Source organism: Ammospiza caudacuta, chromosome 17 (assembly GCF_027887145.1).
Source record: "Ammospiza caudacuta isolate bAmmCau1 chromosome 17, bAmmCau1.pri, whole genome shotgun sequence".
Lineage (NCBI taxonomy): Eukaryota > Metazoa > Chordata > Aves > Passeriformes > Passerellidae > Ammospiza > Ammospiza caudacuta.
The window spans coordinates 5,127,391-5,146,440 of record NC_080609.1 but is presented as its reverse complement, the minus strand read 5'-3'; the positions used below and the strand labels follow the sequence as shown (position 1 = coordinate 5,146,440).

Here is a 19,050-nt window from a genome sequence, read left to right as displayed (position 1 = left end):
CTGTTATATTTTAGTTTACAGGCACAGAATATATACAGCTCTGTGATTCAGAAAATAGGAAAGGAAATAAAAATAAGCCAAACAATTCTGGGATATTCATTGACTCACCGCTAAAACTCTTAAGTGTAATAAATATTAACATCTATGCAGTTATGTAAGCAATATACAATATTATTTTCAAACTATCTACTTCAAAATCCTTAGTCACATAAAGCCAGGCCATAAAATTTGATTGAGAAGAGCCTTTATCCCACACAAAGTCCAGATGACTCTGGGAAACATCAATAAATATAACTCCTACTGTAGCATGGAAAGCCATTTCACTAACCCTCACCTTGTTTGCTTGGAAAGTGCTTGTGAGAACCAATAAAATCTTTCTTTGATTACAGTGGCAATCAATACTTTGTTTCCAACACAGGCAAACACTTTAAATCCTAAGATTTAAAATACATCTCCCTAGAGCATCTGGTTGACAAATACCTTTTTATTTTTCCCCTGGCCCTTTTCTGAAGTGCTGTCCCAATAACAGCAAATCAATCCCAGAATCAGAGAACAGCCTGAGATATTGAGTCCAGCTCCTGCCTCTGCACGAGACCACCCCCAAAATCCTGCCCTGTCTGAGAAAGCTGTTTCTTAGTAAAGCATACCTGAAAAATTCCCAAAACCATTCCCAAATCAGATACCACAGCTCTCCTAAGGAGTCTAAAAATTCTCCTGACCCAGTATATTTGCCAATACCTCCACAAAAAGTGCTTTGCCTCCTCATTAAACACCCCCCCATGGGAACTCAGACCAGTATCTTCATTCAAGCTGAGATCAGTTTTTGCATCCTTTTCAGACGGTCTTGAATTTCTGCCAGCACAGCAATATTTATCCAACTAATTTAATATTACTGATTAATGAAAAAGCCTGTAGCTCCCAACTCTTTTCATGTGTCTAGTGTTAACACTTGACAGGAACACCAGAAGCACTGCAGCTGGTGTAAAAAAGTAATGTATACAGGCAGATATTTTCAGGTATTCTCATGAGTAATTGCTCTGTTGGATCAGCTATTTAAGAAGTTTTTTCTCAGACTATAACAGCACCCAGTTTGGTTCTCCTCCAGTTTAAGAAAGATGTAAAACTGAAGAAGGTCCTGCTGATGCCATGGTAGCAAAGGGGTACAGAGAGGGTACAGACATGCACAGTCTGGCAGAGAAAAGTCTAAAGAAAACCTAACAGGAGCCTACAATTACTTGTAAAGTAGTTTGTCAAAGCCAAACTCTTCTCAGCTTCCTTAAAACAACAAATCAAACCAGTTGGGCAGGTTGAGTCTGCAGACTATGGAAAAGCTCTGCACCAGGTGGGGAACGTGCCATAGATTTTCTATTAATTCCATTTTCAGAGGTTTTCAAGACTTTTCTAGACAAATCCACAACTGACCTGATTAACCACTGGCATTAGAGCCACTGTCAACCAAAGATTAGATTTGATCATCTCCTGAGGTTCCACTGAGTCAATTATTCTATGTTTGTGGGATAATCTGTAGGAACAGGACCCATCCAGGCACCCCCAGCCCATTCTGAAACAGAGACAGCCTTGCTGTAGATGCCTCTTTGAAAAAAACTCAGCCATTTGAATAGCATTAAGAACAAAAGGAGTGTTTTAAACGACTGCAAGTGAGTACAGATTGAATTATACTCCCTGAAGTGCAATTGGGAATACAATCTAATCTCATTAGGTCAATAACATATTGTGCTAGTAAATCTAGTTTATTTTTTTACTCTACTCTTACCATTCTCCATTGATTATTTTCATCATTTTATCCATATAAATATGCTAGGTCACCCAGAAAACCTGATTACTGTAGTTAAAATTATCTAGTAAAAAACTAAGTATTTATGGTTGCAGAAAAAAATGCATAATTTTTCAGAAAAAATTTCAATAGTCTGTCCTGTAAATGGTTGTCAAGAAAATTACCAAAATATATCAGATGAATTAATTTGCAACTCTGAGTGAAACATTTGGAGGATTATTTTTATTTCCTTTGAGTTTGCAAGATAGTAGGAGAGCATTCTGAACTGCTTGCCTTTGGTTTCACAATAATTTAGGGATATCAGTCCAGCAGGGATCCTGCTGGAATGCAAGCCCTGGACAGCCAAACAAGGCACTGAGATCAGCACAGGAGAGAGGGCTCATGAGCATTCCTGCACTTTACTTGTGCAGGGAAACAAAAGAATTACAGTGAGCTGTGTGGTCTGAGAGGTGCTAGCATTCATTTCCTTCAAATTCAAGTACTGTAAAAAAGTTCATTGCGATAACAAATTCAGATTTTTATTTTGGTAGATAATTATTTTTTGCATGCAGCCAGAAAGACACTGCCACCAGCTTTCTGCATCTCCACCCTGTTAAACCTCTGGAAAATGGCAGGAACCAAAGTCCTCACAGCTGTGAAGAAACCAGGAGGTGCCAGCTCCTCATGAGTCAAAAGAATGACTGATGGAATTGTGTCAGATTAGTTAAACACAGCCCTATGTCTCTTTTCTTTTTTTTTTTTTTCCTTTCTGTGCATGGCAGAGGATAATCTGAGGAATTTAAAAGCCTGATATACTCACTAGTGAAGTCCAGGAACACAAGCATCCCACCCATTACAACGATCTCTGTGGCATTATTGGTATCAAAGCACAATCTGGATTTGTTTTTCTCCAGCAGAACATTCCATTTATTCTCAAATTGGATTAAGCCAGATATCTGTTTTCTGATCTTTTATACATCTATCTTTCAGAGCTATCAAATTCTTATTACACATTTCCCAACCAGTTTTGATTTATAAATAAAATAAAAATATTTCAGACTGAAATTATGATGACAGGAGAAAGTAATTTCAAACAGCCTTTGCAAAATTTAGCCAAAATAAACCATATTTAAAATAGGTATATTTTTTAAATCAAATTACAACTTTACACATTACCTGTTTAAAATAATTAGCAAGTGAAACAATGATCATATGTGGTCATGAAGATAATGATATTAAATGGAAATGCAAATTTCCACACAAAGAAACCAAAAGATCTGTGAGAGAGCAACTTAATCAGGATACATGGAACAAATTAAACTGCACCATTAAGAATTTGAACTCCAAATATTTCAAATAAGTAAACATCAATAATTCCAGCTTGGCAAGTTTTGGAACAGCCTAAATCTATTAAGAAAAGTTTTGGCACAGGACTATGAGTGTTGAAAATCCGATTGTGGCGAAGTCTCTGCTCATGCCTTGGCAACAAACAATCAATAGATCAGCCCCCATAGAAGGCAGAATCCATGCAAGAGATGCAGCAGCAACTGTGCAGCCTGGGATTTGCAAAAACCAAACGAGTGTCTCCATCCTTCCCCTTTTGGAGTTTATTTACTAAATATGCTCCATTTTGGAGTTTATTTACTAAATATGCTCCCTTTTGGAGCACATTTACTGGTCAGAGTCGCTTCCCTGACCTGTGACCTGCTGCTGGAACAGGAGTGGGCCATGCCCTGACTGATGGCAGCAGTGGAATTTGGCTCTGTGCTTCATTAGCTGCCCAAAAAAGCAATCCAGGACTGGTATTGAATCATATTACATTATTACTATTCTCCCTTGCTCTGTTTTATTTCACTGAGCTTTTTTTTCTTTTGGTTTGGTTTTTTTTTTTTTTTTTCCCACCACTGTAGTGGTGTTTGAGGGTTTTCAGGATGAGGGAAGAGATGAGAATCTTGACTCCATGTTTTAGAAGGTTGATTTATTATTTTTTGATATATATTATATTAAAAGAAAATTATATATTAAAAAAAAACTTTACTAAAGAAAGAGAAAGGAGACATCAGAGAGCTAGAAAGGAATGAATAATAAAATCTTGTGACTGACCAGAGAGTCTGACACAGCTGGACTGGAATTGGTCATCAAGTAAAAACAATCCATACGGACCAACCAAAGATGCAAAAACCTGTTACTAAACCATCTCCAGACCACATTCCACAAGCATCAGATAATTATTATTTACATTTCTTTTCTGAGGCTTCTCAGCTTCTCAAGAGAAAATCCTAGTGAAGGTATTTTTCAGAAAATATGTTGGTGACACACCACCCCGTTTCTCAGGAGAAAGAAAAATGCTCTGTCCCCTATTTTTAAAGCTATCCCCAGCAGCAAGACCAATGCTAGTATTTTTACAGACTGTGTTCTCCCATCCACAAGTTCTAATAATATGCCATAGAAACCAGTTTAAATGCTTTGCCTAATTTAATATATTAAATGAACAGAGCTGCTGAGAACAGATAATTATTCCATTTCTGTCTAGTTGATATTTTCAGTTCACTTTTCTGTGCAGGCTTTCCTTCATGCTAAACAGCATTTTCTAGTTTATTCAACAATCTATCCTACCAAACATAACATTTCCCATCAGCAACTGAATTGATCAGGAGGTGATCAGAGCTGGAGAGCAGCACAGCTCTGCCTTTCAGAGTTATTGATTTACTTCCAATGAAGCCAATAGCAGCTTGCAGTCAGCATAATATTCATATTGCCATATTGAACATCATTTGGTCTTTAACAGTAACTCAAAATTATTAATTTTAGTACGCTTAGAATCAATTTCAGTATTCTTAGAAGTTACAAAGATACTGCAAGGAATGCATGATGAGACACGAAGGCAAGCATGGATATTCATCATTTTGTGTATTTTTAAAATCACTGTTGATAAGTTTCATCCCTCACTACCATGCATCATTCCACCAGCATTGCACCACAAATACTCACTGCTTCTCTCCAATGGTTTCGATGAAAATCAAAAGAAAATCTTTATCACTTACATCCTAGAAGTATTCTAGATCATTATAATTTGAATTTCCAGAAACTTAGCTCCAGGAAGGGCATCTATGCTTCCTGAATTATATTAATTTGTTACAGATATGAAGAGAGAGTCCAAAAACAATAAAAACTTGAACCCTATCATTAGGGGTATTTTATACAGAAATAATTCCCTAAGAGCTCTATTTCCATTTCCATGAAAGTTTTTGTTAATGTTTCAAAACAATTTATTAATATATTGATTCTAGAAAACATCATTCCTACTCTACAAATCAGGATCTGAAACAAATCTGCTTGTCTGAAACTGTTCACACATTTTGAACTAATTCTGCAAGACATGGCCCAGTTAAAATCAACACAGAACAACAATAACACCAAACAAGTTATTGAATTTATGCTATGAAGACAGAAGGGTGCCAAAAGATTTTAAAGACACTACAGAAGCAAGTGAATACTTAATAACTACAATAAAAATCACAATAATACCAACAATTGCAGCTTTTTACAAAGATGTGGGCTTTTATTGCAATTGATTCTCCTACAAGAGTTAACTTTCCTCAAATAGAGGAAACAAATGTGTATTTTTCTAATGTTTCCTAAGTCTTGATTTAGCCCAGTGGTCAAAGTTTGGCCACCACCTTATCATGGATACACATGCATTAATAACTTTTCAAAGTTTTATCTTTTGGCTGTGCCCACAAACAAGGAGCCCTCCTGACTCTGTCACTGAGCCAACCTGAACCTGTTTCTTAAAACATGAAATTATCACTGCAAATCATGTGTGTCTGATGTGCCAAACAAAGGTTCCTGACATAAATGAACCAACAACTTGTGTCATGATAGTAGACAGAGCAGCAGCAATATTCTCCCAAAAAATACTTCCATTATTGTTGTTTTTTTAAAAGTCAACTTATTAATGCTTAGGTTCTTTTCTTTTAATTTGATGTGTAGTAATAGAATTTTAATTAATAGAACTTTATACATAAGGAATTAAATGAAAAAGGTGTTATATCCCTTTGATAATAAGCAATACATTTGTAATTTTACCTTATGAAATAGCAATATATTTTAAATAATAAGTGCAAATACACACATGGTAAACAGCAGGAGCTTCTAAATAACATAAAGCAGAGCTTAGAATGCTTGTGAAATCCTTTCTTTACTGTGTAGTTTCATCAAAAACAGTTCCCACAGGAGTAACTGGAATTAGTGTGTGCCTTCTCTTCTGTAACCTGCACTATTTCCATGCACCATTTGCAGAAGCATTCAACAAGTTACCATGTCCAAACATCATCGATTTCCCGCACAGGACTTTCAGAGGGAATCAAGGTGCTCAGAATAACATGAGAGCATTTAAATTAACCCCGTCCCATGCTGTGCAGGAAGATTGAGAAATATTTCACAAATATTATTCCTGATAACGAGGAGCTGCGGCATCTCCCAGCAGCTCAGCCAGGCCTGGCTGTGCAAAGCTGTGCCAACACTGGGTTATTCCAAGCAGGGCAGCCAGTGGCATTACCCACAGCAGCAAAATTCTGTGCACAGCCCACACCCAAGACTTTATTAGAGACAACTTTTGTGCTTCTCCCTCCTCCCTCCCACTCATTAAGGCAGTAAATCCAAAGTGAGTTATCCAAATGCTCCTGAGCAATTAACTCGTGTCATCATTCTACAGTCATCAGTTCTAATTTATCCTTAATGAGGAGAATGTTAGAGCCCATGTGCACCTCTGAGTAAATACAAGGACTTGCAGCACACTCATAATTGTGATGCTTGTGTGAAAGTTAACATATATTAACTGAAATAGAGCCGTGCAACAGAAAGAAAATAGTTACAATTGCAGAAAGGCAGCTAATGGTTTCCTTCAAATCGACTCAGGAACTCCAATCTCATAGTAATATAATTTTCTGAATTATGAATAAAAGATTAAGAATACTAAAAATTAAAATAAATTGAATTGTGCTTCCTAGCTGGTGTCTCAGTTCCAATTTTTATCAGCCTTCTCTTTTAATCTATTTTTATTAGATTTTCTTTCCATAACACAACTAGGGCAAGGCATATATTTGAACTGTATTCCCATCTTGATATATCTGTTATTTTACTTATGCAGAAATTACAAGATTTATCCCATAGGTTATGAGTAAAAACATATACTTATATTAGTTTTAAATGGATCTCTTCTGGATCTCAAGCATTGATATTGTTGCCTTTACTAAAACTGGGGTTTTTGAAAGATAATTCTGCAAGGTTTGGGTTTTTATTTTACCTTAATGGATTAAAGCCATCTTAGGGCAACACGAGATCTAGTCAATCCAAGGAACATTCTTGGTGCAAAAAGTGAAAATTAAACCTGAAGGCTTGAGTACAAGGTGTGAAATGCAAAACTCCCCTTGTGTTTTCTCATCATCTCCAACTTGCTTGTTAAAAATTTATCAAACCTACCAGTTATGAATATCAAGCACTACCAAAATGCATGAGATTAAAACATCAAGATTCACAGCTTTAAGAAAGTGGCAGCCTGAGAAACTGCATTTCTTCTTCCTGAATTCTCCATTTTGCTGTGTTGGTTTTTAGGTGAGAGGAATACAGAGCAGATCTTCAAGGTCTCCAGCCCCATACAGCAACTCACACCACAAAACAGCCCACAGAGGCTTCCAGAACAACAATCTAGGCTGCTTTTTTATTTATTTCCTACCCTAATTGTGTAGCTGTTACCTCTTCTCTCAGGCTGAACGTTTTTCCTTGAGCCCCCAGTTGGAAGATATTTTTATTTCACATAAAATATTGGTAGTCCCCTCCAAGGGAAGGAATGCCCTCAGTGACAGAGACAGTTCTAACTTAAAGCTTCTCAGCAAGAGAACATTTCTAATGTGATTTTATTTAAAATGTTTTAATATGTCATTTTATTTAAAATGTTTTAATATACTGACTGATAGATACACATGTGTGCATATGTACATATATATACACTGTGTATTTACCTATATATGTTCATATAGTTACACATAACTTCTCTTTTCTAAAGAAACCATTCTCCAAGGATTTAGGCATGACTTCAGTATTATGACAAATCTCATTTTAATCTCACTTTCAACGGTGAAAAATTTAGTTTTCCTTGAAAGTACTTACATCATAAGTAGTATATCCAGATTACAGGCTGGAGTTAAATATACCAAAACCATATTCCAAGTATATATAAAATTATTTACTCTTGTACTGAAATGATACATTTTAAGTCACACATTATTAAAAGCAGAGTTGCTTTGAAGTTTAAGGAAGAGATTTAATTTTTTGAGATTTTTTTGGGGGTGGCAGGTAAGAAATCATGTGGCACAAGGTAGTCCTCAAAGCAGCACCTTCTCTTCCACCCCAAGCTTGTACATATCTCACTTGGACCACTTTTTTCCATCTATTAAAATACAAATGCCACAGCTCTTAGTATCATATGTAATTTTAGTCTCTTCTTCAGGAACAGGCAAACTTCAAGTTCCCATTAATTTTTAAAAACTAAAACACAAACATTTAAATTACCTTGTGATTCCTCCCCCTTCTTTTCCTAACTAAGAGCTATTTATTCTGCTAAATTATTATTTTAACTTTTCCACCAGTCTGAAGTGGCATACACACTCATTCTGGGATACTAATAGTAAGCAAAGCAAAAAATATCAAAATTAAAAAAAAATCTTTAGGACACCTCCTTAATCTAGATGAGTCAACAAAATTCACACTCAATCTTAGATTTCTGTGACGAATACCAGCCACATTTAGGTTCCTGCTATTTTTGTGAAGTGCACAGACAAGGACCTTTGATGAAATTTCTTTCTGAAGGATGATAAATTACATTGCTGAAGGCTTCTAGTGCTACACAATTACCATCAGCTCTTGCTGATATTTTTACTTTGGATATTTCCAAACACCCATGGAACTCTGCAGAGCCACTTCATGGGATATTGCATGGCAGCAGGTTTGCACTTCCCCAATTCCACTATCATGTCTAGTACTGGCTTCATTCTTGTCTGTCATGATTCCATAATCATGTCTGGTAATGCCAGAAGCATGCAATTAACTAAATGACACAAAGAAATATATATTTCATCCCAGTACTTTCAACAGAAAATTTATGAGTGTTTTCCTTTGCCAGCCACCCACTCAAAGAACAAAGGCTCCTACTATAAACAACAAAATAATGACTGAAATTTAACGGTCCTTAAACATCCGTAAAGGACTAAAAATGCACACAACCAATACCCAACCATTCAGGCTGTTGGAACAAACCAGACCTTCCTTACAAAGTGCAGCTATTTACTCCTTCAGGGCTGCTCTCCCCTCTGTTAAATATTAAAATAAGCCACAAAATCAAGTTTCCACCCAGCCTGTTCCTGCTCTAGAAGAGGTTCCTCCCATCAGTGAAGGGAACAGAGTCAATAAAACTCTGAAGCAGGGATATGAGGCCTTGCCCCAGGACGATGGAATCCTGCACCACTGAAGCCACGTGGTATCTCACAATTTTGCTGGGGTGTTCTTGAGGGTTTCACTGAGGAACTCTGGGCACAGCCATATTTCTGTTCAAACACTGCCAAGCCACATTCATCGCCCAGATCTGTTGTAGTAAACCTATCCAAAGCCAACCCAAACTCAACCACCACGTCCTTTGCAGCTGCAAAGGGGTTTGTAACTGCTCTGAGGCCTCCATGAAGGCAGGAGGATGCTCAGACTTCACTCAGCCGGGTAACAAAGCTCAGCCCATGTGGATCAGCAGTTCCTGCAGCAGTGTGGTGCTCACAGAGCTGGGAACACAAGGGACGCCCAAATTCACACTGACAAATTCCAGTCATCACCACTCAGAAAGAAATTGTCCTATCTTTGTGCAGTGTCACTGAGAAAAGCCAGTTCTGTTCTCCACTATTAAAATACATTTTCCAAGTGAAGCTTGAAAAGAAACAGTGATCATGGAATTTACCATTTTACTTTTCTGCTACTACCTCTCAAATGAAAATAGAGACACTATTTCTTGGATCACATAAATGTGTTTATGATGCACACTAAACCAAAGAATATTCTTGGAATGTACCTTTACCTTTAAAAGCTTCTGTTCAAACTTTTCACATCCAGCAGTATAAAACATGTTTTGATTTTACAAGCAAGTTCCTCACCTATCTAGTTCTGCAGTTTATGCCCCACCTGTATCTGTTTTATGAATGCCAGTGGGCTTTAAAGATCTACCACATACCCTTCAGTTCCTTTCCTCTCCTTCATTAAACACATTCCTGACACTTTTTAGGGCCCATACTGCACTCACATAAAGAGGATTTATGAATAAACATGTGAGATGAGCTGCTGCTCACCCAGGCTAACACTGAACTGCAGCAGCAGCTCATATCTTCACATTCAGAGTGGGGTGAGAACTCCCCATGGAATATGCATTGTGTAAGATTTGACACAAACACAACTTTTTTTTTTGATTTGCAGTCGTGTTCTCTGAGAAGCACAAATGAAAGCACACAACCCTGCAACAGAGCTTTCTGCAGTGCTGGAATTAGCATCCATGTGTTCCTGTGCACTGTGAGCTGTGTCAACTGCTTGGCTGTTTACAAATTCCAAGCAATCACAGCCATGTACATTTGTATTTAATTAATTTATCAACCACGCTGCTCTTCTGCTTTATTCAAAACCCATTTCCATGTGACTACAGTGGGCTCTCACTGAGACTATTTTTTTCCATCTGTAAAATCTGTAAAGTACAGATTAAGTCATTTTTTAATTACAAACTAATAACAAACTAATGGTATAGTTTATGTGGTAATCTGTCATCTGAACACTGTAGAAAATACCAGCAGCTGCCAAACAAGACATCCTTGAAAATTGTTGTAATACATATTTGGGTGAGTGAAATAGTATTCCTCATCATATTGTTCCAAATTAGGGATTTCTAAGGAATGCAGAGCAAATGACAACAGCACAGCAAACACAACTCTTTGAAAGTCAATTCCAGCCAATTTTAGTAAAAATATTATAAATCATATAACTTTCCTCTAGTATTTGAACAAGTATTCCTCACGTATTTCAAATCTCTCTCAGGCTCTACATTCCAGGTTGTGAGATTCCTGGAGTTAGAGGCAAAACGTACAGCAGTGAGAGACCCCTCCCTGATAAAGAAACATCCACCTAAAGAACCACCCACATCTTAAACTGGTGTAGGGCTCCTTTCTTCAGCGTATAGAACATTTTCTACAGCCAGAGTTTTTGATTCAACATTAAATTGTAAATGATGTGCAACAATAAAAGTTGTGTAACTGCTGGTTTGTGTGGGCTGGAGGTGTGCTTGGGCATAAAATGGGACTGAGATGAGATGTGTGCAGAGTTGTGAAGGCAGAAGCATGAAAAACAGCACTTCTAAGTGCAAAGCAAGAGTCTGAGAAAGGCTTTTCATGAATCCACAAAATTGTGTTAAAAACTAATTTTGGCAAATACAGGAAAGTTTTGCATTCCACAGCTGAAAGCTGGAACTGTTTGTGCAGCTGTGGCTCATCTGTACCAAAAGCACTGTCCATAACCAGGCTTCTGACACAATCTCCTAAGCTCAGAATATTTGAATTTTCCAAGACTTTTAGCTAACCTCTTCCAAGAATGAATGCACTTTTACTAAATGGTCAGTCTTTATTAAAATATACTATTTTGAGTCATGAGTCATTAGTCTTTGTTTTGCTAATCTTGAAGTGTTCTGATATTATTTCCTATGATGTTACATAGATACTCTGAAGTCTTAAAAAGTATATGACACTGGAAAGAATTCCAATATTGTCTCAGTAAAAAAAAATAAAATCTTCAAATGTGTTATAGTAACTGAAAAGGAAAGAAAAATGGAACCATCCCCAAAACAGCCGGAGAGGAATTCATGTCACTGCCGTTTACCAATCTCCTCAACTCCAACACATCATAAACTGGCCTAAAGACTTTTATCCCATGCCTATTATTTGGAAAATTTATTAAATATTGCTGAAACTGAAAACTTCAACATCTCAAAATTGTTTCCCAAAGCTATGTCTGGCCTACCAAGCATCCAGCTACTGCAGAAGGAACTATGTAGGTACTGCTCAGATCAAAACAATGTGAACTTCTCAGCTCCCATGGATATTTGTCTTGGCTTTCTTTCATGGATTCAATTTTACATGAGAAAAACGGGATATGAAATTACACTTTCAGATTGTTAGGACTCTCATTCACACACACTTCCAGGAAAAAAAAAAACTTAAGCTACAATTGAAAAGGTGTCAGAGAAATAGCCTAAATATAATTTAAAAATTTAAGCAAAACTTTCAGATCCAAAAGCATTCCACACAGTATCTCCACTGTCACCATTAATTTGTACACTGTGCCAATCTGTATAAAACCAACTGTGAAAAATATCACATTATACCATTCTCACCAGTCTCCTACATTCTTTACATTTAAAGGGACACTGGAATGACAGAGGGACTACAAAAGATTTGGATTTACAAACAGGAAACAACAATTATTTTACTTTCTTATCCCACAACTATATCAAGCTAAAGACTTAAAAGGAAAATAATTGGATTTAAGAAAAGTGTTTTATTGAGATTTTATTTTGTGTTTATTTGCACATGGATATTAAGATACATGTTATATGCTCTTTATCTCCATTAACATACTGATATATGCCTCAAAAAACCCCCCAAGAACAAAGCATATTTTTTGTAGGAGGCTTGATTACTCCTTTCACTCTGCAATGGTGCAGGAATAAATTGATCAATGTCATTGCTCAGTATCACAGAGTACTGGGTTGTACTTGCCTGATTCAGTGTTCAGTCAAGTAAGTAGAAATCAAAGAATGTTGTTAAGATGTTAATCAGACCTTTGCCCTTCACGTTCAATACCACAACTTTGTTCAGTAAATTCCTGGAAAATCTGAAGTTTTTGTTTTAAGGGAAAAAACCCTGAAACTTTCAGGCTGGTTACAGATTACCCTATTTTTAAAAATTGTATTCAATTACATAGCCAAAATATGTAGTAAGAAATATCTGGCCTGTGGAACTGAAAAAGCTTCAGTAGAGTGTAAAATTCAGTTTCCTTCATCTGTAGTTTGGTCCACAGAACCACTGAATGAACTGGGTTGGAAAAGACCTTTGAGATCATCAAGTGCAACCTATGACCTAACACCTCCTCATACCCTAAACCCTGGCACTGAGTGCCACCTAAAACTCATCACCTAAACCCTGGCACTGAGTGCCACCTAAAACTCATCACCTAAACCCTGGCACTGAGTGCCACATCCAGGCTGTTCTTAAACACACCCAGGGACAGTGACCCCCCCACCTCCCCGGGCAGACAATTCCAGTGCCCAGTCACTCTTTCAGTGAGGAATTCTTTCCTGATGTCCACCCCAAACTTGCCCCGGTGCAGTTTAAAGCTGTGTCCTCTCATTCTGTCAGTGGTTGCTTGCGAGGAGAGCCCAACCTCACCTGGCTACAGCCACCCTCCAGGGAGTTGTAAAGCAGGGGCACCCCAAAATAAAAGGCTGCTACTTCTAGGGCAAAATGAGGTTCCCAAGTGCTTGCCAGGTGCTGCCCTTAGGCCACAAGGAGTTCTGGGGCAGAGTGTGGAAAGGCTCCCAGCAGGAAAAGCCCAGGGATGCTGGTGGACAGCGGCTGAAGGAGAGCCAGGGGTGCCAGTGGCCCCTGGCCTGTGTCAGCCCCTGAATTGTGGGGGACATTGAGGGGCTGGAGGGGTGCAGGGAAGGGAACAGAGCTGGGGAAGGGGCTGGAGCTCATGTCCTGTGAAGGAGGGCTGAAGGAACCTGGGGGGTTCAGCCTGGGCTCAACCTTCTCACTGTCGGCACCTCCGTGCCAGGAGGGTGCAGCCAGGTGGGCCCTGCTCCCAGGGAACAAAGGAGAGGGCAAGAGAAGTTGAAATTGGCCATTAGGAAAACATTCTTCACCCTCTGGTGGTCAGGCTGCCCAGGGCACTGCTGGAGTCACCATCCCTGGAGGGATTTAAAAAAGGTGTAGATGTGGCACTTGGGGACGTGCCTTAGTGGTGGCCTTGGCAGGACTTGGACTCAAAGGTTTTCTCCCAACTTAAATGATTCAATGACTGTACAAAAAGGGAAAAAATAAACATTGCTGGACTGTTAAATGAGCTACAAGGGAAAAGTGTGGTTTTGTTTATGCTTCTCAACAAATAACAGAAAAATTCCTGTAATAAGCTTTGTTATTTCAACACGCACATTGTGCCTTTTTGCTACTACCTTTGTCATGAGAAGGAGGTATCAGAATTATCATTCTTGATATTTCTGACCTTTTCACTATTCAGTTATGTTTAGATTGACTGTCAGTTCTACCTCTTCTTCAGAGGTTACTAAGGCTGTAACCAAAGAAAAATGTGAATTGCCAGCAAGTCAAATTACAGAACATTAATAAGGTCAAAGCAGTACAGTTTATTATCATCTTTCACAGAATACATGAAACATTAACACCGTGCTACTTCATTTTCACGACAATAATTGTTAAGGGACCTTCCTGTGCAACTTATTCTCATTACAACTTTAAAATTACATTGTGATTTGTAATCCTGTAGCCCTCTTAGAATTTGTCTCTCTCTAAATATCTTATTTCAAACTGCACAGAGCTGCACATGAAATATTTCCAAATAACGTGTTTTATTTGCACTTTGGAGTTTCACTGAAACTAATGGAAAGCCGACTGATGCACATTAGCAGGAAGGCTGCCAGACAAGATGCCATTTCACATGCTGGCAGAGCAGGAGACTTGAGCTAAAGGCCTCCTTTCAAACTGCTCAATTGGAATTATTTTCTGTCATCGTCAAGATCAAAACACAAGCACTGTCGGCAAATCCCTACCAAAGGCAGAATGTATTTTATAGACAATGGTAATGGTTGGTGCACCCTGCTCTAGTGGGAGGTGTGGTCTAGAGGGGTGGAATTGGATGATCCTTAATGTCCCTTCCAACCCACACCACTCTGTGCTCTGTGAAAAATTGACAGCACCAAAAGATTTTCTCTCCCAGTCCTCAGTGCAATATAGACTGCCCAGCCCAAACTATAAATTTCTCATAAATAACTTTATTCTTCCAAAAGCTAATTGGCTTCAGGATTACCTAGCTTGACCGCTGAGACAGCAAAGGATGGGTTTTCAGATCAGTGCTAAGAAATTATGTATGTTGTTCTATATTAACAAGTTGCATACTAACTTCCCATGCAATAGGGTGAATATTGACCTTAATTTGCTCAGCAAATATCCAGAGAAGTTTCTAAATTATACTTTATATATGGAATACAACATTAGCTGGAGGAACTGGGAGCTGAGGGGAACTCTGGAAGCAGAGGGGGATCTCTCAAAGACAATGGATTTTATAGAGGTACAGTCATAACATTTCCAAAATACTTGCAAAGCATAGAAACTACTCACAAATCTTCACTGCAGGAGTAATTTTGTAATTAAATTTGGACAAGCTGAGTTGCTTTGGGAGTGGTAGCCCTGTCCCCAAGCCCTGCATGCTAACCTGGGCTCATGGGAGCAGTGTGAGCACACCCAGCCAAGGAATTCTCTCCATTCAGAATAGAATCAGTTCTGAGCAGAAGGTTTGGAGTGACAAATTGTCATTCATGACAACTGGTCAAAAGTGTAGCCAGGTCACCATTTTATTATGAACATATAAAATAATTCTTTTAGCACATTAGAATTAAGTTGCTCACCTGATCAAAATTAATTGGTTTTGGTGTAACTGTGAGATTTTGATATTTCTGTTCCTAGGTTTAATGCAGTAAAAGGACCCGAATCACAAATCTGTCCAAAACCCTGTTCTTTTATTAATAGATTTTGCATTATATTGACTCACATAAAACTGTATGAAATCATGTCAGACTGGAGAAGGTTTCCAAGGCATTTCCCCCCATGCCAGTGTGCTAACACCACTGTACACACTCTGTTTGCCAGTCATTTACTGATTGTAGCTTCTATTAGCACAGTGTGTAAAAATGCACTTTCCTTTTCATTTTTTAAACACTGTACTGTCATACTACTTGATGATTCACAATTACACTGGAGTATACAAAGCCTTTTATTTTTGCTTTCCCAAATTAAAAAAAAAAAATCTTTTACTTTTCTAAACTGCAATTTTTCACTTGTGGATTTTTTTTGTTGTTGCCATGATCCAAGTCTGTTGCTTTTCATGACATCAAACTAATTGGAGCTCTTCTTTAACAAACATGATAAATGGCTGGTTTCTTTTACAACAGAAACCATGTAGAATAGCATTAAAAGAATAATTTTCTGGTTTTATCCATCTCTATGGTAAGTGTGGGCATAGCACTCAAAACAGACTTATACCTGAGAAGCAGAGTGCAAGATTAAAATATTATATATTATATAAAAATTCTAATAGCAAACCAAACCCAAAATTATGCTTTTTCATCCAACACTTCAACACTTCTCCTCCCTTAAGAAGCACCTGAGTATGAAGGGATAATGTGAGAATTAGGAAATGAAATTCTGTGGGTTTGTGTTAGTTGTCTTTAAATAATAGCCTAAAAATAAAATGAGCTCCTAGAAGATTTAAGGTGTTTTTAAAAAGACAAAGTTATTATATTTACAATTCTCAGTGCTTCCTTTCTTTTGCACATGAACAAATTAAATTGACTTTTTCCATCTTGCTTTTTCAAGTATTGAAAAGAAATTTTTCAAGTATTAAAAAGAAATTGTTAAACCTTTATAAAACCATGTCCAACAGTCTCAAAAACATGAGATAAACAGATGATCATTAGAATTAAATCAATCCAGCTTTGAAATATGCATTAGGGGTATAAAACTATTACTATTCTGTCATACTTTAGGATTAAAATAAAACAAGTTCTGACTGTCATTTCAAAAATAAAATGGGTATTTTTAGGTGAATTTCGCATTAAAAAAATATAAAATGGAAGCACCACCTATTTTCTCTTTGTACATAAATATTCAGCACAAACTACAGCTCCTGCATTCCTGGCTCCTGCAGTAATTAAGTATTCAGACCAGTAAACAGCTTGGTTAGAATGATTTTATGACAAATGACCAAAAACATATCAACCATAACAACCCAGCCCTTCCCAACTCCCTGAAGCCCAGGCAGCTCAATCACTGGGAAACCAGAGGGAAACTCCCACTCCTCACATCAGCCTGGGGACAGCTTCCCTCCACTCACAGGGAACAAAGAGGAGCTTTCAGAAGCCTCACAGAAAAAGGGACAGAGTATTTGGAAAAACAAAAAAAGCCAATATGGAAACCAAGCCTGCAAGTCCAATGGCTGTTGGATTGATTGGTAGCAGGGAAAAAAAAAAGCTCAAATAATAAAATCAATGAATATAGACACCAACCTATATATAGGGCACTCTGAACTAGTGGAGTGAACCTAAATAAGAATTGGAAAAACAAGCAGCCAGGTTTTTGTAAAGCATTTGTGCTGTTGAAATAGTCAGTCTATCATACAACCACAACCCAAGGCTCTTCCATTTGAACAGTGACACCTAAATATGCACTGAGAACTCTCAGTTTCACTGTGGCAATGAAAACCACTGAGCATTACGCATGCTAACTGAAAACAGCTTCATTTTCTGAAGTTTCCAAATTACAGGAGGTACAAGGATGAATGTATGCAGCAGTGTGGGAACCCAGGACATCCCTCTGGCTGTCCAGGATGGCCAGGACCCCTGCCAGAGGGCTCAGAGACCCTGGCACAGAGCCCAAAACACCTGTGGCTTTGATTATGACCCGTGAAGCCAATTACCAACATAAAGATCAGCAAGTCACAACAGTTTAGGTAGAATAACAGTGAAGTTATGACGGGGCGGAAAAGTAGATTTTGGGGTTTTTGTTATGGGGGTTCAGGAGGCAAGATGGAGGGATGTGGGTGTGCCCAGCCTTTCTGCATCTTCTTCTTGGCCTCCATCTTCTGCTGTGATGGTGGCACTCACAGATTAGAGTAGAAGCTCACTGTCTAACACAGGTGACAGGTATTGGAGAGTAATTGTAAACATTGTATATGTAGTTTTTAGTATAAACACATAATACCGCCCCGGGGCAGGCAGAGTGCCTGGAACTGTCCTGCTGAGCAGACCTTGGCAGGACAGGAGAAAGAATTTTATACATAGGATACAATAAACAACCTTGAGACCGAGAAATGAAGAGCTCTGACTCCTTCTTCAACTGGCAGGCTGGGAAAAGAGACTTTCTAACTTTTCTCAGGGTTACTCTGAGTAGCAGAGATCCCAACACTGCAGTGCAGGAGGTGGTGGGGATCACAGGCTTAGCATGGGAAAAACGCACAGAAATTGAGATAAATGCTTTTGAATTCTTTTGATTTGAACCCCACCTGATTAAAAGCAGCTTTTGCTGCACCAAGTGCACTGCAGGATAACCAGCCCAGAGCTGGATCAAGCCCCACCGTGCACATGGGCCCCACCCTGCACACAACAGCTCCAGAGCAGGGTGATGCTGAGGCAGGAGGAAAATCAAAAAAGAAGGGAGAGAAAGCCAAGTGCTGATTTCTCTGTGTATGGAATATTAAATACTAAAGGTGGCACGCTGGAACAATCACAACCCTCAGCAGCCCTCATTGCTGAGCTCCTGCTTTTGACCAGCTCCCGTGCTGTTTTCCCTGTGCTTTTCACATGGAACCAGCACATTAATTAGGATGAGATCATGCAGCTCCATCCAACAATGCCAACGTTATCTGAGGGCTGGATGGCATCCAAATTTCATTTCAATATATCACTAGGGCATTATAAATGATAAATCAATATTTCTAATAGTTTTCCATTCTAATGTATTGTGGTGGAAATAAGCCAGCAGAGCCTACAAGAAATATGCAGATTAAAAAGGTCAGACTTTGAGCATAATTAAATGTAATTATTAATTTGGGTCAAATGAAACTTGGAGGCAATTGTTCACTGAAATCAAGGAAAAATCAAGAGGAATTTGAAAAAGTAACATCATTTTGAAGTTAAACCAAAACTAACAGGTCAGTGAGTCACCTCTGTTGAAATAAATGTTCATTAGCTTTTAGCAAGGGAAGGGAAATGAACTCCTAAGAATTCAAAAGGTGTAACTAAAATATTTGTGCTTAAGTACAGAACGTCATTGCTTTAATTCCAGAGAACTTCACATGTGAACTGTGGAACTTACATAGCATGGTAATAAACACATCCATTATTTAACTCCAGG

General features: G+C 38.2%; 1 protein-coding gene across 8 annotated transcripts in view; it reads right to left on the bottom strand.

Annotated features, from left to right (window-relative positions):
• Positions 1-19,050, bottom strand: part of RBFOX1 (RNA binding fox-1 homolog 1) — a 1,162,152-nt gene that overhangs the window by 470,958 nt on the left and 672,144 nt on the right. The window lies entirely within an intron of this gene.